The sequence below is a fragment of the Bubalus kerabau genome, chromosome 14, assembly GCF_029407905.1.
Source record: "Bubalus kerabau isolate K-KA32 ecotype Philippines breed swamp buffalo chromosome 14, PCC_UOA_SB_1v2, whole genome shotgun sequence".
NCBI lineage: Eukaryota > Metazoa > Chordata > Mammalia > Artiodactyla > Bovidae > Bubalus > Bubalus kerabau.
In genome coordinates, this window is record NC_073637.1 from 48,888,856 (window position 1) to 48,911,568 (window position 22,713).

A 22,713-nucleotide genomic window follows, 5' to 3' on the forward strand; every position below is an offset into this window, starting at 1 on the left:
GCTGTTTCCGCGGTCACGGCTGCCCACTGTTCTGTTCCAACCCAAACTCTGCTATGATTTCGACCCTATGTCTCTGACTGAAGCAGGCTGCTTGGAGTTCTGGGTTGATGTTTGGGTGTATATGGAGGGGCATGTGTCTTTCTTTCTTTGGGTTTGGCCCTGCCACTAAGTCTATAAATAGGATTTTAATTCTCTGTATTTCTTCCTGGGAAATTCCAACTTTGGCTGGAATTTTGTATTTTAGAATTTTCTGTCCATGTAATTAAGTCTTTTTGGCCTCCTGTTCTCTGCCCACAACATCTTATTTTATCCTTTTCTTTTATTTCAAATAAAGGCATTACTACTGAAGGAGAAAGAAAGTGGGACTAGGGAATGATGAATACTAGAGATCAATTAATGTATTACAACACAAAATGACTTTTTTGACTCATGACTTCTGAAAATATACATGATAGATCTTCGACATTAGGAAAAAGGTGAACAAAAAGAGAAAATGTTTACTGTGTTATTGATCTTCCTTAACTGAATTCTTTGATCTCAGAAATAAGCTTGCACAAAAGCGTCTGCTTGTACCTGCTGGGTAGATGTCTGCTTCCGAATCCACATCATTCCTATTGCTTCTGCTGTTTCCCAGCCCTTGTCAATGGCTGCCTCTTCTCATACAAACAGAACCATACGAAGCATCTAAAGGTCTCCTGGTTTCTAAAGGGATAAGAATTTGTTTCTGAACTGAAAGTAACTTTTTCCTGACAAAATCTGATCAGTTGAGGATAAAACACCTAACAGGTGAATACTGCTTTCCTGGTGACAGCCCTGAGTGGGTGACCCAGGAAAAAGATCCAGTACAAATGAAAGGCAAGAGGAAAAGGAGTTACTGTGCTCAAGTACAGGAGGGGTGAGGAGCACACCAATAGTGATCATATATATTCCAGTTTGGTTAATATCATAATAGATTGGATTAGAGGAGAAATTTGTGAATGTTTGGGGAATCAAGGAGACTTGAATGAAGAGAAGGCTTTAGAGACCGGTGTAAAAAATGTCTGAGAAGGAAAGAGAGGTTGGTAGTTTCAGACACAGAGGTGGTTATGCTGAGTGTGTCTGGGGAAAATTAACTGTCTGACTGCAGATACATGAGAGAGTGAAAGATGAGTCCAGGAAAAAAGACTGTTGCAGAGGTCTGAAACATTTACACTCGAATTGGTTGCCAGTGGTTTTTAAGCATGATTGTAAATCAGTTTGAAGTTGGAGAAAATTGAAGGGTGGACCAGGAAGACTGGAAGGGAAGTAGAATTAGCAATCAGGAGAATTTTGTAGTAGCATAAGTGAGAAATCTTGAAAATTGAATCCCAAATTTCACTGGCTACGTCTTCATGAAGCCAACGAAGCTAGTGATCAAATAAGCCCTAGATCCCTTAGTAAATTTAATAAAAATCTCTGGAAATCCTCCAGAAAAATATCACATTTGCACATACTTAGAAAACGTTGCTTATATTTCAGGGTGTTTGTAGATACCTGGGAACCAGGAAGCATTTAGGAAAATATGAGCTACGAGATAAGCACCTTTAAGTCTGAATGACTTGATTGGCATTTGAAAAATGAATCAGTTATATAACAAAAATTGTTTACCATTTTGACATAATGTAGATTGGCATTTCACAACTTAAAAAAAAAAACCTGATATGGAGGTCGTGGTCAAACAATTTTGGCAATGACTGCATAACTCTGTTATCCTCTGGAAGATGAATGTCACATACCGTCATGTTAAATGTTCTACAGTAAAGAACACTGGCTTAACTCGGTTTACTCCAGGGCTTCCAGCCATTAATCCAATGGTTGTCAGAACTCGTCCACGCAGGCTTCACCCAGAGACACCTGCTGAATTGTCTCACAGTCTTTAGATATAAATGGAACTTAGGCTCCAAGGACGCCAAGTCCCTCTGCATCTGCCTTCACCTCTCTCAACCCTCCTTCCTGTGAACCAGGAGATGCACATTCTAGTCTTACTAACTAGCTGTGTGATCTTGGGAAAATTATGTGCCTCAGAATTCATTTCTGGAAAAGAAGAGGGTGACTATCTATGCCCGGTATCAGTGGTCCTCAAACCTGAACGGTCGTGAGAATCACCAAGAAGACTTCTCGGAACCCCAGCCAGAGTTTCTGAGTGTGACGGCAGGGCTGAAACTTGAGAATGTGCGTTACTGTGGAGTTCCCAGGCGATGCCACTCCTGAGGGTCCACGGACCAAGCTTTGAGAACTGATGCTCTAGTATGTTTAAGGTCCTGTGAACACTTCCACTCTTCAAGTCATTTCTTCTCCAGAGCTGGTGACTCACTCACTGCCTGCTCCTGTTTTGGGTCTGCAGGGCCACACAATTCTCCATGTGTTATTTTGTGTGGTGGTCACTATTGGTGTTTTCTGAGGAAGGCTGTATCATCATTCCTGTTGCTCTTGCCATTTCCCAGCCCTTGTCAAAGGCAGCCTGTCTAACACAAACAAGATCATACAGAACATATGCTTTTTATAATTTATGATATGAATGAGCTTCTTCACAAAACAGACAGACTTAAAGCACAAACTGTGGTTTCTGGGGGGATGAGATAGTTAAGGAGTTTGAGATAGATAGGTACACATTTCTATATTTAAAATGGACAACCAACAAGGGCCTATACTGTATAACACAGGAAACTCTGCTCAATGTTACCTGGCAGTCTGGATGGGAGGGGAGTTTGGGGGAAAATGGATACATGTATATATATATGGCTGAGTCCCTTTTCTGTCCACCTGAAACTATCACAACATTGTTAATCAGCCAGTGTTATTTGTAAACTCCAATACAAAATTTAAAAATTTAAAACAAAAAAAAATTCAAATGTGTAGAGAGGACACTAATGAAGTATGTCACTGTTGCTGACATGGTATATAGCAAAGTTTTTTTTTTTTTAAGTAGAGGATAATTACTTTACAATAGTTTGATGGTTTTTACTGTACATCAGCATGAGTCGGCATTAGGTATACATATGTCCCTTCCCTCTTGAACCCCCCTCCCACCTCCCTCCCAATCTCCCACCACTCTAGGTTGTCACAGAGCACTGGCTTTGGGTTCCCTGCATCATACATCGAACTCCCACTAGCTGTCTATTCATATACCCTGAGGAAACCAGAATTGAAAAAGACACATAAACCCTGATGTTCACCACAGCAGTATTTACGATAGCTAGGGCATGGAAGCAACTTAGATGTCCATTGACAGATGAATGGATAAGGAAGTTCTGGTACATATACACAATGGAATTACTCAGCTATAAAACAGAATGCATTTGAGTCAGTTCTAATGAGGTGGTTCAACCTAGAGCCTATTATACAGAGTGAAGTTAAGTCAGAAAGAGAAAAACAAATATCATCTATTAACACATGTATGTGGAATCTAGAAAGATAGTACTGATGATCCTACTTGCAGGGCAGCAAAGGAGACATAGACAGTTTGGACACAGAGAGGGAAGGAGTGGGTGGGATGAGTTGGGAGAATAGATTTGAGGTATATAGCAAATATTTTTGGATACTACGTATTTGATGAATCAAGCCAACATGCAGTTAGACTTGGTAATACAAAGGACCTATCTACATGACATTTCTGTTAGGGGAACACTGCTCTGTTTAATGTGTATATGAGTGTAGATGTTTCTCAAACATGGGAAGGATTCCCTCTATTCAAAATGCATGGAAGCAGCTTCTGCAGCCAGGCCTGGGACAAAGTGATGACATTGATAAAACTTGACTTTGGGGCCCCTTCACTTTGTGTTCAGTCATTTAATAAATATTTACCGATCGTTGGCGTATAAGGCATTAAGCTAGATCCTTTGGGGGATGCAAAAATAAATCAGATCAAATCCTTGCCCGCAATGGAATTTATAACCTAGTGTGAGACTTAAGATGTGTGCATTCATGGAGACAGTGAGCAGGGCTGCTGCTTTATCGGCTGGGCTCAGTGACAGCAAATCTAATTACTAGCTATGTGACCTTGGACAGTTTATGTAACCCTGTGAGCCTCAGCTTCATAATGGTGGGTGAAATTATGCCCCATAGGATCAATTATGGCTTCATTGTAAAAACCCGTATAAAATGCTTTCTGCCATGTTCAGAATATATTATGTATTCAATAAATGTAGCAGTTTTTAAAACTATCATCCTAAAAGTAGAGTGATAAATATAATAGATAATTTTTTAATGCTTTTTATGTGTTGGATATTCAACTGAGAATTTCTCAGTTAAATGTATTACTTCATTTGCCCTACACCAACCCTTAAGAAACAGATAGCATTTTGTTTTGAAGATGAGAAACAGAATTCAGGGACCTTAAGTAATTGTCCTAAGGTGCTACGGCTTACAAATGCCTGAGCTGGTACTTTAACAACAGCATTCTGTTGCTAGAGCTTGTACCCTTAAACACTATGTATAGAGCAACTTAGTGGCTTCCCAGGGGGCTCAATGGTGAAGAATCTACTTGCCAAACAAGGGACGTGGGTTCACTCCCTGGGTCAGGAAGATCCCTGGGAGAAGTAAATGGGAACCCACTCTGGTATTCTTACCTGGAAAGTCCCATGGACAGAGGAGCCCGGTAGACTACAGTCCATGGGGTCGCAAAAGAGTCAGACACAACTTAGTGACTGGACAACAACAGCTAAATCAATGCTCGAAGAGGGATAAACAAGATGTTTGAGGAAGTCAGAGGTAGGAGCAAAAACGTCTGTCTAGGAGGAACTGCTACTATGATAAAGCCTTAAAATTTGAGCTGGGGCTTGAAAGGGGATTTTGGCTCTACATGTTCTCACCTGCTCTTTTCTTATTAAACATATTTATGGATTCCATAAATACGTATCCAGCACTTATTTTGCATCAGGCATCATGGGATGTCAGAGATGCAGCAGGGAGTAAGAAGGACACAACATCACTGATTCAGTGTTCATACCTTCATGCAACCTCTGATCCATAGGGGGAGGTGCCATTCAATAGACATTTAATGAGTAATTATGAGGGAGAAATTTAGAATGCTGTTGAATTTAGGAACTATGAACTCCATCCTGGGCTGTGCTATGTGTCATGGAAGACACAGACATGAAGTGAAGATGTGGGTTTGTTCTGCTCAGTAGTTAGACTTCCCTGGGAAGAACTTTAGGTTTTCTTCATCTTTCTCACAGCTGTATATTCCCTCTTGCAGTAGAAATGTTTCCACTCTGAAATCCATTCATTGGTAGTCACTTATGAGCTCTGAATTTTTAAATAAACTAATGTCTAGTCAAGGCTATGGTTTTTCCAGTGGTCATGTATGGATGTGAGAGTTGGACTGTGAAGAAAGCTGAGCACCAAAGATTTGATACTTTTGAACTTGGTGTTGGAGAAGACTCTTGAGAGTCCCTTGGACTGCAAGGAGATCCAACCAGTCCATTCTAAAGGAGATCAGCCCTGTGTGTTCTTTGGAAGGAATGATGCTAAAGCTGAAACTCCAATACTTTGGCCACCTCATGCGAAGAGTTGACTCATTGGAAAAGACTCTGATGCTGGGAGGGATTGGGGGCAAGAGGAGAAGGGGACAACAGAGGATGAGATGGCTGGATGGTATCACTGACTCGATGGACATGAGTTTGGGTGAACTCCGGGAGTTGGTGATGGACAGGGAGGTCTGACGTGCTGCAATTCATGGAGTCACAAAGAGTTGGACACGACTGAGCGACTGAACTGAACTGAATGTGATTGGATAACATTATAAAACTATTGACCTATTTCTGCCCCTCCCCTACTTTTATTTTTGATTGCTGTCTTCTACCATACCCCTCCATTCATGTATCTAGAGTTTGGTCCACACATTGCCTAAGAAAATGGATATTACAGGGCAGGAAATAGGGATAGGTCAGTCTTTCTGGCTCTAGTTTCTAAGAGCCTTCCCTGAAAGGAAGGGATAGGACTCTTGGCATAATCCACTCCAGCTGGAAAGGCTCCCTGGGCAGAGAATGCCATTAGCGATGCTGGACAATGACTGGGATTAAATTTCTGCTTTATCTCAGCTGTGAATGAGGCATTGAACAAATATTCAGTTAAATTATAGAAAAATAAAGGTTATTACTTCTTACTTGATGGCTTTAGTAGATAATATTGGAATCCATTGCACTGATTCATGCTAAGACTTATAATCCTTGCCAGGTATCTTTTAATATGATATTCACTCATTCAGCAAATATTTCCTGAACATCTCTCTACCATGTACCAGAGAAGAGGTAGAGACTAGTATGAGAAGTTGGAGCAAGAATAGACACAGTTCTTGCTGAATAATTTTTATTTTCAAGGAAGAAAGTCATTAATCAACTAATTAAACAAACAGATGCAAAATTGCAAGTGTGGAAATTGCCACTGGGGAAAAAGATATAGGGACTATATGGCAGGGGGCTCTGACCTTTTCTGAGGGGACTGAGAAGTCTTTTTGGGAAGTGACATTTGAATTGAGATCCTGAAAATGATCAGTAGCTAATTAGGTAAAGAGGAGAGAGTCAATGTTCTTGGCAGATAGGATATTTCAAGCATTCATGTGATGGCAGAACCACTAGGAAAAAATCTTGGTTGGAGGGAGGTGAGAGAGAAACTTTTGATCACAAAATGAGGGCAGCTGCCGACATGAAGGGCTTTCCTGGGTGTGAAGACATATTCTGTACGTGGGTGCTGCCTGAGTATGTCTCCCATTATCTTTGTGTGCGTCTCTCTGAAGCCTCAGAGCTCAAAGTGTCAAAGGCTGAACTCTTCATCTTTCCCCAAATCTGCCCCTGCTCTTGAGAATCCCATCTTGACAAATGACGGCTTTGTCTTTGCATTTTGTATGAGCCAGAACCCTCAGCTTCATCCTTTCCTCACCCTTCTTCATCACCTATGTCCAATCAATCTCCAAGTTCCATCAATTCTGTCTCATTAATTTCACTTGCAACTAATTCACTTGGCTCCACTCTCACTCCCACTGCCTTAATGGGGGTCAGCACCCTTGCACCTGGGCTCTGTGCATATTGAGCTACTTTACAGTCTTTGGAGAAGCTGCACGTTTCCCTGTCTCCAGGTTTTTATGCATCTCTTTCCTCTGCCCCGAATCCTCCTTCTTTCCTTCTACCAGTCTTCAGCTAAGCGCTCCTGTTCACCCTCATGACGTCTCTCCTTAGAGAAGCCCACTCTGGCCCTTAGTCACAGCCACTATGGAAATTGAGGTTAGCTTTTCCTCCTTTGTGTTCACTCTAAAGTACCTTGTGCTTATTCCCATCAGCCAACTGTTTATTCATCTAGACCTGGCTGTCCAACATGGTGGTCACTAATTACCGTGGTATTAAACATTTGAAACATAGCTAGGATAGAGTGAGATACACTGTTTGTGTAAAATACCATATTGCAAAAACAGTACAAAAGATGTGAAATATCAATTAATTTTTTAATACTGGTTGCATTTTGAAATAATAGATTCAGGAAGTCAAGTAAATAATTATTAAAATAAAATTCACCTGATGCTTTTTTACTTTTTAAAACATGCCTACCAGAACATTTAAAACTATAAATGTAGCTCACCTTTGTGCCTCGCATCTTATTCCGATTGGACGTCACTGGCCTACATGCTAAACAGCTAGAGCAGGGGTCAGCAAACTATGGCCCATGGACCACATCTGTTCTGTCACCTGTATTTGTAAATAAAGTTTTATTGGAACACAGGCAGGCTCATTCACTTACGTATTCTTAGTGGTTCTTTCCCAGTAGGGCAGCAGAGTTGAACAGTTATGACAGAAACTATATGGCCCACAAGCCTAAAATAGTTACTCTTGGTCCTTTTTAGGAAAAGTTTGCTGACCTCTGTCTTAAAAGGCTGATATTGTATTTTATTCATCACTGTATCTCAAATCATTGCACAATACCTGTCACTCAGTAAATGCTGAGTGAATAAATATCTAACCAGTAGATGTTTGTTGAATGAATATAAGTTTGAGATTATAATGACAGGATCGTCACTCACATCAGTTTATCATACACAGCTTTGGTGACCATGTAACTAAAACTAAAAATTGAAATATGACCTGATAAAAGTTATATAATGGGACAAAAATCATATACAATATTTAAAGTTAGAACTCCCTGTAAAAACCCAGAATACGTGGTCCCCACTTTCATCATCTTGAAATATCTTTTTTTTTTTTTTTTTTTTGACCATGCTGTGCAGGATCTTATTTCCCCAACCAAGGATCGAACCTGTGCTCCCTGTATTGGAAGCGGAGAGTCGTAACCACTTGACTGCTAGGGAAGTCCTCATCATGAAATATCTTGACTTTGGAGGAGACAGATATTTTAGTTATGCCTGAAAACAGGGTGGAGTGTTGTATCAATGAGAAAGAGAACTGTCTTAAATGTTAGATATTAGGATTAAGGGTTTAGGTCCTAACAACCTTTACTGTCCCATGGGTGCTCTATTGATATTGTAGAAAGGAACCTGAAAACTAGAGGGCAGAGTGATGATGGAGGCTAAAGTCCAGCAAAGAAAAGACTCCCAGAAGGACAGTATTTCAGTCTTTTTGCAGGAGATCCTGATCCTCCAGAAAGGATTCCCAGATACGATTTCCCTGTAGGTTCATCCTGTGAACCTACAAGCTTTCTACAGGCAGGTTTTTTTTTTTTTTTTTTAACATTTATTTATTTTTTAATTGAAGGATAATTGCTTTACAGAATTTTGTTCTTTTCTGTCAAACATCAACATGAATCAGCCATATGTATACATATGTCCCCTCCCTCTTGAATCTCTCTTCCATCTCCCTCCCCATCCCACCCCTCTAGGTTGATACACAGCCCCTGTTTGAGTTCCCCAAGACATGGAGCAAATTTCCGTTGGCTATCTATTTTATATGTGGTAATGTAAGTTCTCATGTTACTCTCTCCATACATCTCACCATCTCCTCCCCTCCCCCCGTGTCCATATATCTGTTCTTTATGTCTTTTTCTCCTTTGCTGCCTTACAAATAAATTCATCAGTACCATCTTTCTAGATTCCACATATATGTGTTAGTACATGATATTTATCTTTCTCTTTCTGAATTACTTCACTGTGTATAATAGGCTCTAGGTTCATCCACCCCATTAGAACTGACTCAGATGTATTCTTTTTTATGGCTGAGTAATATTCCATTGTGTATATGTACCACAACTTCTTTATTCATTCATCTGTCATTGGACATCTAGGTTGCTTCCATGTTCTAGCTATTATAAATAGTGTTGCAATGAACATTGGGGTACATGTTTCTTTTTCAATTTTGGTTTCCTCAGAGTATATGCCTGGTACTGGGATTGTTGGGTCATATGTTGGTTTTATTCCTAGCTTTTTAAGGACTCTCCATACTGTCTTCCATAGTGGCTGTATCAGTTTAAATTCCCACAAACAGTGCAAGAGGGTTCCCCTTTCTCCACACCCTCTCCAGCATTTATTGTTTGTAGACTTTTTGATGATGGCCATTCTGACCTGTGTGAGGTGATATCTCATTGTAGTTTTGATTTGCATTTTTCTAATAATGAGCAACGTTGAGCATCTTTTCATGTGTTTGTTAGCCATCTATATGTCTTCTTTGAAGAAATGTCTGTTTAGGTCTTTTTCCCACTTTTTGATTGGGTTGTTTGTTTTTCTGGCATTGTGTTGTATGAGCTGCTTGTATATTTTGGAAACTAATCCTTTGTCAGTTGTTTCATTTGCTATTATTTTCTCCCATTCTGAGGGTTGTCTTTTCACCTTGTTTATAGTTTCCTTTGTGTTTTACAGGCAGTTTTTGCTGGAAATGTAAAGCAGAAAATCACATGGAAATCTGAATTGGTTTGTGTACACAGAAATTAATTCTTATATCTTAAAAATGGCATTGAGTGTTGGAAGAGAATTAAGTACATCTTCACACTTTCATCCAAATATACTCCTGTCATTTACTCTCTGTTCACAAATCTGCAGCTGTTAAAAAGACACAAAATAGTCCTCTGTTGCTTTCCTCTGTCAAATTGTTGGTGAAAATTATTTTACAAAATTGAAACATCCAAACTTACCATAGATGAGAATCAAATTTTGGGTCTTGGTTATGCAGCATCATTTCATCTCATAAGAACCAGTTATTTTTTTAAAAATTGTAACATCTCTCAGTGTTGAATTTTTTTCTTTTTTAGTAATTAAAGTTGTAAAAGCAACTCAATATCTTCATTGGAGCAGGTAGATTCCACAGGGATTTTCTGAAGGGAGGCAGAGTTTTCCTTTATTAGAGCATATTTGGAAAGCAAACAAAAGAAGAATGAGTGTAATATTCATTAGCAGCATATGTAATCAGTATAGAAAAAATATTAAATATTTAATAGTTTTTACTTCAGCTGTTTCAGAGAAATGAAGGATTATAAAGTTAATAAGATCACAAAACTGACTCTGTGTGTTCATCCTCCTACCTATTCATTCATCTATCAATCTAGCAACAGCTTTTTATTAAATTACATTTATTAAAGTACTATTTGTCCAGCTCTGTAGTAGATGTTATAGAGATATAAGGGAAACAAAAGACATTCATAGGATTCATAGAATTCTAGGTGTGAAATAATGTTATGGTAATTCAACACTGTCTTTTTGACATAAAGGAACAGCTGTTAGGTGCTCTGTGTAACTGTATTCACAAAGAATTGTGTGGTGGGCCACAGAACCATAGTTCCTAGTCTGATAATTTTCTACTGATAATTGGTTGGGTAAGTCAGATATATTTATCTATCTACAGAGCTAGAGAGTAAATAATTCCATGTCATCATGACTGGATGTGCCTAATCTGTAGGGCTTTGAAAATTATCCATCATTAATCAAGTAAAAAGAAGGTTGAAAGATAGACTTGGATGTGGAGCTGGCCATAAAGGAAATACAGAGCTTGGAATCATAAATGGTAGAGACAGGACATTCTAGAAGACCAACAAGAAAGACAAATGCAAGGGGAGAGGAATTAAGCAGAAGAGAAGGGAAAGAGACAGGTTAGACAATAGTCAACTGAAGTGGTGGGAGTGGCCTTGTGTGGAATAGAGGTCACCATGGGGAAGTTGGTGGGTTGAGGTTGGGTCAGTGAGGTGATATCATTAATGCAAGAAGGTTGAATGCCTACTAGAGAGATTGTTTTCTATTAGTAAGAGGCTAAAATGTAAGCCAGGTTTGGGGAAGATTCATACACTGCACTCCCACTCTAGAGAAAGACAGAGTATTCCTTCAGGAACCAGAGAGAAACCCAAAAGGAAAGAAAATCATTCTGGCAAATTAAATAAATATGGCAGTAAGTGTATCATGTTTCCTTTTTGCATATTTTTATATTGCATATCACTTCCTGATATTCGATCAAAATTTACTAGTTTGGTGGGAAAATCTAAATGAGAAAATTTGAAAAAACCCACAGAAAACTAGTAACATTGAGGATATGCACACACTGATTTTCAGAAATAGTCAATTTCTACTCCACTGGGGTTTGAATTTTTTTTAAGGTTTTGATATACTGCTCAAATTATGGTTTATGTAGGATGAAATGCATCCTTAAACACTACACTGTCACAGTAATGGCTACAAATCACTCAGAACACCATCACTGGCAGATAGTAAATATTTTATATCTTATTGAAAAATAATATTTTTCTCACAAAGCATTAGAATCGTATTCGTTTTAGGCTCTTCCCAAAGGTTTCCCTTGAAAAGCATAAAAAATAATTATGCCTATTAGCCAAGGGCTTTTACCAATAAATAGACTTTGCCTCTTCTCTTCTGGTTCATCTTATCTGACAAACTCTTTGAGACACGCTGACATACTGAACTAGAGATGACTTTAAAAAGTAATAATCATGCCTAAAGTTTCATCATGCAAATTTTCCAGTGAATTTTTAGGGTAGGAGTTTTGGGTTTGGATTTTAACTCCCACAGATTTGGCATACCTTATTTGGTTCTGTATCATCACTGGGTATTGCCACTGCATGTACATGTGGAGTTGGTAGGGAAAATGGTCTATAGCTCTTCTTTTCCTTTCTCATTTCTTATAATGTAAGAAGAAAATTTGTGTGTGTTCTCAGTTGCTTCAGTCATGTCTGACACTTTGCGACCCTATGAGCTGTAGCCTGCCAGGTTCCTCAGTCCATGGAATTCTCCAGGCAAGAATACTGTAGTTGCCATGGCCTCCTCCAGGAGACCTTCCCGACCTGGGGATTAAACCCATATCTCCTGTGTCTCCTGCATTGCAGGGGGATTCTTTACCACTGAGCCACTGGGAAAGCCCAAGTAGAAAATTTATATCTACATGTTGTGTTCAGTTGCTCAGTCGTGTCTGACTCTTTGCGACCCCATGGACTGCAGCACACCAGGCTTCCCTGTCCATCACCATCTCCCAGAGCTTGTTCAGACTCATGTCCATTGAGTCAGTAATGCCATCCAACAATTTTGTCCTCTGTCCCCTTCTCCTCCTGCCTAGTGCCACCTTTCAATATCCAACTCTTTTTTGAATAGAGAAGAATAATAGTATCCTCATATCACAGTCTAAAAATATGTTTATGTTCAGAAGAGTGTGCATCAAGAAACTAAAATGAGGAGGCAATCTTCTCTGTCAATTTAGAAAAGGGGGCAAAACATGGAAGTAAAGATGATGGTTCTGCTGACAACTCATCAGCCAGATCTAGTCACATGTCCCACCCACCCAAAAGGGAGCAAGTTATTATAATCTGCTCATGTAATTGGGGGTGAGAGTTAGAAATATTTGCTGAGTAGCACTAAGAATACCACTTACAGTATCAATATTCAGTACACCTGGTTTGTCTCTAACGAGACAATCCAAAAGTCATATCCAATCAGGGGATCAAAGTCCAAGCCTATGATTTCAGGGTGGTGCCAGATGGTCTGGATGTGGCCCCTTTTGATCTTCAAACCTACTAAAAAATAGATGATCTTTGCCCTGTAACACATATACAGAGTGGGGGAACAGGGGCAGGGTGTCTACAGCACTACCATTTGGAAAGGGAAAGTAGCTGATTCATATCAATCCATATGAATTCATATCAATTCATATCAATATAACTGCAGGTTCCAGTCTCCTGGCGATAAGGAAACCTTCTTGGTTAGGTTCTGATGGGCTCCTGGGAAAGGGTTCTTCAGTCCATTGTTCCATGTAGCCCTTGGATCTGCCCTTTAGAGGTCTTTCTTTTTCTATCATTTGTCTTTGCTCCATTTGGAAAGTGCACTGCAGAATATGCTCTGCTTTGAGGGTGAGAAGCTTAGACTGAAAATGCTCTCGGAAGCTCATAAGCCCAACTGTTGTTAAAGTTTCTGTCTTTAGACTACAAAAAACTGTCACAGGCATTTTTAGAAGGCTCATAGTTTCTTTGGCTGTACAACTTTCAAAAAAATTAATCAGCTTCTTTTTATACTTGATTCTGGTCAGTTCCTTCTGCTAAAAGCCACATGCACAGTTTTGTATTGAGACATTCCCTCTCTCTGCTTCACCTTTACTGCAGTTATCTTAAACTGACCAGCTTCATTGGAAGAGCCACAAGGTCAGGCTTTTTTGTTTGGCCTATGTTGTCCAAATGAAAGACTAACTAAGTGCCATCTTAACTCATTCAGATGTTTAAGAGTGGGTGTGAAAACCATACCCTTGGTTTATTCTTTGACATATGGCTGTATTTTAATCTTTCAGTCTTTTCAACAATTGCTAATAAGCAACAATTGCATCTTCAAATTCTGCTTCCTAGGTTCTCTGGACCATCTCTGCTACCCTCTGTACTTGCTTACAAATCACTTAGCGGTGTTCTTCGCTCATTGCTTTTATTGTCTGTACCTTTTCAGAGGCAGCCGACAACAGTCAACATCTGCTAGAAAAGTTCTCGTTCCCAGTCACCTACTGTAAAACTACAAGTTCACAAAGTATATTACCTTCCTTTTAAATTACCACAAATGACATTTTCACAGAATAGATTGTCTGTGCATGAATTGTTATGTGTCTAGCTACAACCAAAGATTCTTTGCTGCCAGCCACCTGACTGCCAACCCAATGTCATATGCCTTAGATTTCTGATATGGTATTACTCCAGTTCTAGGCATTTATTTTGTATTGACCAGAATAGGAGAGATCTAGTCCTCAGTTTTGTAGGTCTCTGAAATTTTATTGTCATCAAATAATTTTGATGAAATAATTTGAATGAAACATTCAAACTCATAAGAAATGATGAATAAAAATGCTGACTAGTTAAAGTTGAAAGTCTATTTAAGTAGCTAAAATATCTGTTTTCTAACCAGAACATATTCTGAGTCAAGAGATCCTAGAAACTATTACTTTAATCTGAATATTTCTTGGTTACTAAGTGTTAATGGATTGCTTGATCATGAGTGGATATCACTGTAGAATAATACATCCAGTCTCTAAAGAGACTTGACCTCCTTTGTATCACAGTAGAGCTCAGCACTTCATTAAGAGGCACATGAAGAGTTAGATAGGGCTCTCCTCTTGTAGCTTATATTCTAGGAGACAGAGACAGACAACAAATGATGAACACAAAATAACACATAATGCAACTGTGTTTTAAATAGTAAACCTGAGTCATGGAATGTAATGTAACTTGGCAGAGGGAACAGAGGAAAATATATTACCTAGAATGGCCGGTGAAAGTCATTCTAAGGTGATTACATTAGAGCCAAGACTCAAATGAGGGGGAAGGGGAAATCAGAGGATCTGATAAAAGGACATTCTATGCAGAAGAAACAGCAGATTCAAAAGGCCAGTGGCGTGAATGGGCTCAGTGTTTTGGAAAGATAGAAAGAAGGCCTGGGAATGAGGAAAGCGGTGAAGAAAGAGGTGTGCAGTCACGTCTGAGAGATTGACTGGGGATGTATCGTGTACAGCTTTGTCGGTCATGTTGAGGAGTTGGTGTTTTACTCAGTCCAGTGGAATCACTGGAGACTATTAAGCAACAGATAAATTTGATCTGCTTTATGCTTTAAGAAGATCACTTTGGTTGGCTGTTTGGAGAAAGAACTCTGGCAGGAAAAGAGTAGAAATAACCCACTGAAGCCAAGGTATGAGACATTGGTCACTTGGGTTAGATCTGCGTAGCAATAGAGATAGTGTTATGTAGTGGGATCTTGAAAATATTTTGGAGATAAAAGTTGACAAGTTTCGCAGACAGATTGAGAGACATGAGGAAAAGTAAGAAAATGAAGGTTATTTCAAGTTCTTTGGCCCAAGAAACTTTGTGGTAGTGATATCATTAACTATGATAAGAAAGACAGCTAGGGGTAAATCAAGAATTTTATTTTGGACATACTAAATTTGAGGTGTCTATTAGACAGCTACAGAGGCGACGTCAAGTAGGCAGTGGGATATATAAATCTAGAGCCCGGGGGGGTGTTAAGAGCTGGAGATAGAGATTTATGAGTCATCAGTACAAAAATGTTATTTTAAGCCATAGAAGAGGATGAGATCACCTAGAAAAGGAATTTGGAGAGAAAAGAGGGTGGACAACAGAGTTCAGGGTTAGCAGAGGAGGAGGAATCAGAAATGGAAATTAAGAAGGAGCAAAGTTGAAGTTGGAGGAAAGTCAAGAATGAGGGGTGTTGTGAAAACCAAGCAGAGATATTTCTGCGAGAAGGGAAGTCAAGTGCTGAGAGTTGATGAATACCCTGATCCAGCTTCCTGCTTTATGTTTCTCTTGAGCATCCACAATACCATGCCCATCTCTCTAGCTTTTGATCCTCCTGGGAAGAAGGATTAGTTTATGATTATGGAATAGTTAGTTGTTTGTATTATTATTCCCTTCAGTCAGTTATATTAAGAAGTGGGTGAAATGGCATCTTAGTTAATCAGGAAGCACTCTTGGGTCTCTGCTCCAACATTGACATCACTGGTGGTAACTACTTACTTGCTGGGGGAGGTCATTTAACATCTCAGAGGCTTGGTTTTCACTTTTGTTTCCTGCCAATAACAATACTCACATTAGAGTCTTGTGGGAATTAATATAATGTATACAGGGTACTAAGCTCAGTGCCTGGCAAAAGGTAATTAGATCATAAATGGTAGTTTTTATTAGCTTTTCCCCAGATGCTAAGTTAAGTATGGAAATGGTTCACCATCGAGGTATCCTGGGAAGATGAATTGGTGATTGTTTAGGACAATCTTGAAGAGGTGGTATCTGCATACTGTTGCTATAGCAGAGAAGCCAGTCACTCAAACTCGAATTAAATGCCTCTTGCTGCTTCAGCCCTGACTAGCACGCACTCATCCTTTTGAGTAAGGATGTGTAAAATTCAGATAAGTGATGTTTTAAGAGATTGCTCGTCAACGGTAGAAACGTATCTCTGTGCTTCTCTGTGAAAAATTATCCAGGCCTGTAGGTACATCAGGCTGTGAGGGAGCAGATAAAGTAGGGGTAGGGGCCTCTGTAGAACCAAGAGAGGATCGTGAACTTCATTAAAATAAGCAAGCATTTCCCCACCTTCATCAACTCACAAACCTGTCTTAGCCTCTGAAGCCCAACAGAGTGGGTCAGGGATATAACTGAGCAAGTGTCTCGGATTCATTTTCCAGAAAACGAGGCTGTTAGCCCTAGCTGCTCTCTGAGAGGTTTTCGTTAAGCTGTGTACAATTCCTCTGAAACTGTTACAGTTCCTCTCATGGTCTCTCTGTATCAGCCCCTGTTGTGGGTGGAGGCGGCTGGGTGGCAGTGGCCGCCCTGGAGTAGGGTAGGGAGTCGGGACTGATGGAGATGTGGCAGTGCCTTCCTCCCAGCTGACACCCCAAGCCTCTTCCTGGGTATCTCAGCTCGAGTTTTGAAATAGGACTTTCACCACACCTTCCTTACAAACACCAATTTTTTAGTTCAAATTGACCTGTTCAGTTAATTTTCCCTTAAGAGGAGACATCATGTTGGCTTCATTGTCAAGAAGGTTATAAGCTAACTGAGGAACTATACCTCAGTTTGAGTCTTGATTTTGCCACTTAAGATCTCTGTGATCTTGATAAAATTGATTGGTTGCTCTAATCCTTGTTCCTCATCTACAAAATGAGACTGATTAAATGTTGCTTAGCCTATTGTTTAGATTAATAAATTAACCCATATTAAGGACTTAGCATTATTTACCTAACATTATTAAGTCTTTAGGCTTCCCTGTGGCTCAGATGGTAAAGAATCTGTCTGCAGTGCAGGAGACCCAGGTTCAATCCCTGGGTTGGGAATATTCCCTGGAGAAGGGAATGTCTACCGACCCCAGTATTCTTGCCTGGAGAACTTCTTTGCAACCCATGGAGTGTCCATGGAATTCTCTTGGCCGGAATACTGGAGTGGGTAACCTTTCCCTTCTCCAGAGGATCTTTCCAGCCCAGGGATCAAACCCAGGTCTCCTGTATTGCAGGCAGATTCTTTACAAGTGAGCCACAAAGGAAGCACAACTGAGTCTCTAATAAATGCTGAGAAGATATTTGTCTCTATTATGTAAGAATAAGGCTTCCCAGGTGGTGCTAGTGGTAAAGAATCCACCTGTCAATGCAGGAGACTGAACAGATATGAGTTCAATCTCTGGGTTGGGAAGATCCCCTGGAGGAGGAAATGGCACCCCACTCAAGTATTCTTGCCTGCAAAATTCCATGGACAGAGAAGCCTGATGGGCTACAGTCCATGGGGCTGCAAAGAGTTAGACTCAGCTGAGCGACTGAGCACATGTAGGAATACTGAGAAGCTCGTTTTAAGAGGCTTCTTCATGTTGTTGTTTTCACTAGTTGTTTCATGTTTCAATGTTGTTTTACATGTTGTTGGTGGTTTCAGCATTTTATTCCTTCTCTCTGATCCTCTGAAGAGATACCATGTTGGAAGCACCTAGGAAACGAACTTTATGATATAGTGGAGGAAAATGACACATCCTCTAGTTTTACATTTATAATAATGGCTAACCCATCAAACAAAATGTCATCACAGAGGTAGAGTCATTTAACTGAATATGTTTATCTTTAGGATGTTTTCAGCTGCATTTAATAGAAAACTGACAGAAACTGGCTTAAATAATAAGAAAGTGTGTCTCACAAAACTCCAAGGCCAGAAGTAGGATAAACTCAGCCCAGTTCTGAAGGATCCACTGTTTCTACATCTATGCCATCCTGTCCTCAAAGGATGGTCATTCCTTTCAGACTTGTCCCTCTCTGGCCTCAGGTGGGCTGGTAGAATCCTAGGTATCACCTGTAAATATAACCACGTCTAGAGAAACAAGGGCCATTTTCCCTCATGTCTCTTTCTCATAGGATCCTACTGATGACTATAAGAAATCACTAGCATTTGCAACCTCCTGTGCTTTTCACTCATACAACAGCTTCCGTAGGCATGTCAATGATCTCAGGGGTTCAGCTCAACAACTTGCCAGCCCAGCATCCCAAGGTCCTCTCTTCCCTCTGTGTCTATCTTTTTCCACATGGGCAATTGCACATTTTAAAGTCTTTTACTTGCAGAACCTCATTCCTTGTTCCAGTTGTTTTTATCAATCTGGGTTGTCTGTCACAAGCAGCAGAAAACAACTCTGGCTGATTTAGGCAGGAGATAAATTTACTTTAAGTGTACTAAATAGTTCCAGAATGATCCTGCATTGTCTTCTGCTATAAAGAACATTATGGCAACCCTTGGCAAAATCTGAATAAAGTCTTTTGCAAATTAGATAATAGTATTGTATCTATATTTATTTGGTGATTTTGAAAATTGTGCTGTGATTATATAAGAGAATTTCTTTTTATTGAATACACTATGACATTTTAGGGAAAAGATATCGTGTCTCCAATTTACTACTAAGCAGTTTAGGAAAAATACACACACAGAAGCATAAAGCAGTATAGAGTAATAGTAACATAGAGAAATTGGGTGAAGGGTAGTCAGAGATTTTTTGAACTATTCCTATGACTTTTTGTGTCGTTTCTTATTAATTATTTTTATTGGAGAATAATTGATTTACAACATTGCGTTGGTTTCTGCCCAACTGTCAACATAAATCAGCCAGAAGTATATATATGTCCCCTCCCTTCTGAACCTCCTTCTCACCTCCCAACCCATGCCACCCCTCTAGGTTGTCACAGAGCATCAGATTTGAGCTCCCTGCATCATACAACACATTTCCCCTGGCTATCTAATTTTACATGTAGTAATGTATATGTTTCCATGCTACTTTCTCAATTCATCCCACCCTATCCTTCCCCCAGTGTGTCTACAAGTCTGTTCTCTGTCTGCGTCTCCATTTCTGCCCTTCAGATAGGTTCATCAAGTACCATCTTTCTAGATTTCCATATAGATGTGTTAATAGACGATATTTGTCTTTCTCTTTCTGACTTACTTCACTGTGTATAATAGGCTCTAGGTTCATCCCACTCATTAGAACTGACTCAAATGCATTCCTTTTTATGGCTGAGTGTGTTGGTTTTTATATCCAGTGAAAAAATTATTTTTTAATGAGGCAAAGAGATACTGGCTAAGGTAGCAGTGTTGTAGCAAGTCCAGCAACTTGCTTTAATAAATCACTGAAGACAATGAGGACGATATTTAATGAATAGTTCAGGAGTGGCCTAGATTGCAAGAGATTCAGACTGAAAACATTCAGAGTCGGAAACAGTGCTCCAGATGACTCCACGGAGCTCAGCCCTGTGGACGGAGCCATCACCTCCATGGTATACTGCTGGCCATTGAGGTTTGCACTGCCGCTGTGGCAGGTGCGTGGCACTCTGCTCCACCATCAGCAGCTGCTGCTCACGGATCATCTTTTTACCATGGCCACCACTGCCAGGGACTTGTCTCAAGGGCCTTTGTATATTAGTTTCACCACATTAGGTTTCAAGTCTGGGATGCAGGAATCAGTTTAAGAGAGTCCAAGTCATGGGTCTTTTAGTTCAGTTCAGTTCAGTCGTGTCCAACTCTTTGCGACCCCATGAATTGCAGCACGCCAGGCCTCCGTGTCCGTCACCAACTCCTGGAGTTCACTCACACTCATGTGCATCGAGTTGGTGATACTATCCAGCCACCTCATCCTCTTTCATCCCCTTCTCCTCCTGCCCCCAATCTCTCCCCGCATCAGAGTCTTTTCCAATGGGTCAACTCTTCTCATGAGGTGGCCAAAGTATTGGAGTTTCAGCCTCAGCATCAGTCCTTCCAAAGAACACCCAGGGCTGATCTCCTTTAGGATGGACTGGTTGGATCTCCTTGCAGTCCAAGGGACTCGCAAGAGTCTTCTCCAGCACCACAGTTCAAAAGCATCAATTCTTCGGCGCTCAGCTTTCTTCACAGTCCAACTCTCACATCCATACATGACCACAGGAAAAACCATAGCCTTGACTAGATGGACCTTTGTTGGCAAAGTAATATCTCTGCTTTTTAACATGCTATCTAGGTTGGTCATAACTTGCCTTCCAAGGAGAAAACGTCTTTTAATTTCCTGGCTGCAGTCACCATCTGCAGTGATTTTGGAGCCCCCCAAAATAAAGTCTGACACTGTTTCCACTGTTTCCCCATCTGTTTCCCATGAAGTGATGGGACCAGAGGCCATGATCTTAGCTTTCTGAATGTTGAGCTTTAAGCCAACTTTTTCACTCTCCTCTTTCACTTTCATCAAGAGGCTTTTTAGTTCCTCTTCACTTTCTGCCATAAGGGTGGTGTCATCTGCATATCTGAGGTTATTGATATTTCTCCCGGCAATCTTGATTCCAGCTTGTGCTTCTTCCAGCCCAGAGTTTCTCATGATGTACTCTGCATAGAAGTTAAATAAGCAGGGTGACAATATACAGCCTGGACGTACTCCTTTTCCTATTTGGAACCAGTCTGTTGTTCCATGTCCAGTTCTAACTGTTGCTTCCTGACCTGCATATAGGTTTCTCAAGAGGCAGGTCAGGTGGTCTGGTATTCCCATCTCTTTCAGAATTTTCCACAGTTGATTGTGATCCACACAGTCAAAGGCTTTGGCATAGTCAAGAAAGCAGAAATAGATGTTTTTCTGGAACTCTCTTGCTTTTTCGATGATCCAGTGGATGTTGGCAATTTGATCTCTGGTTCCTCTGCATATTCTAAAACCAGCTTGAACATTGGAAGTTCACGATTCACGTATTGCTGAAGCCTGGCTTGGAGATTTTGAGCATTACTTTACTAGCGTGTGAGATGAGTGCAGTTGTGCAGTAGTTTGAGCATTCTTTGGCATTGCCTTTCTTTGGGATTGGAATGAAAACTGACCTTTTCCAGTCCTGTGGCCACTGCTGAGTTTTCCAAATTTGCTGACTTATTGAGTGCAGCACTTTCACAGCATCATCTTTCAGGATTTGAAATAGCTCCACTGGAATTCCATCACCTCCACTAGCTTTGTTTGTAGTGATGCTTTCTAAGGCCCACTTGACTTTACATTCCAGGATGTCTGGCTCTAGGTGAGTGATCACAGCATCGTGATTATCTGGGTCATGAAGATCTTTTTTGTACAGTTCTTCTGTGTATTCTTGCCACCTCTTCTTAATGTCTTCTGCTTCTGTTAGGTCCATACCATTTCTGTCCTTTATTGTGCCCATCTTTGCATGAAATGTTCCCTTGGTATCTCTAATTTTCTTGAAGAGCTCTCTAGTCTTTCCCATTCTGTTGTTTTCCTCTTACCTAGGCACAAATCAGGCTTGTAAAAATTACCATCAGGATATTTCAGTCTCTAGACTGACACACAAGTCATCTGCTTTGCCACAAAGGGAGGGATTCTTCAAGGAGGAGTGGATTTCAGACACCACAGAACCCACAAGGGTGACAAGTGTCCGTTGTCTGATAGTGTTTGCAGTCCTCTCCCTTAAGGTTTCAGAATTCTGGATGTTGTTCCATTGAAGGTGGGAGCAAAAGAAAATGTGTTTCTTTCAAAGTGGAAAGAGTGAATTATTCACAGATGTTTGACTCTAACTGGCATGTATACTCACAGTGGGGGTTAATATGGAAGAAATTACTGTTGGTGAGATTTAACTACCCTCTGACATTACATGGAAAAACTGAAACTTTTGTTTTCAGTTGGATTTCATTTATTCTTGATATTCTTTATTCTGGACATTGTTTTTTTCATTCTGTCTCGCATACTTTTAAAAATTTTCCCCTCTTCTTTTCTTTTCATAAAGATGATTTGGTTATTTTACGTAAGGCTGTTGCTTTGTCTCAGAAGATATTCAGTTCTTGTCTCTCAAAAAGAAAATCCAGTGCACAACTCTGGTACAGTATTTAGTGCAAAGCAGAGACTCTATACACTTTCGTTTCTTACTCAAACCTTGTTTTATTGTGTAATATGAATGTGTATAACATAATATTGAGGTCTTAAGTTCTAATCGGCTAATAGTGTGTTAAGTGCTGTTTGTACATTAAGCATTAAGAATACTTTTTTGCTCCTCATATCTAGTTGGAAAAGAAAGACTCATACTTCAGTTAACGAAAAAACAGCAGTGTCATATAATTCTTAAGAGCATAATATTTTATTTTTATAAATGCTCCCAGTAAAGAAGTGATTAGAGGAATGTAGAAAGATATGAGAAATTGTACTTTAAAAGTATTTGACATCTGGTTGGAATTGTTATGTTATTTGATGGTCCAAAATTTCTTCAGAGGGATTGAGGGAATTTTAACGTTTCATTTGGCAGTCAGATCTGGAGATGAATTAACTGGCCTTCA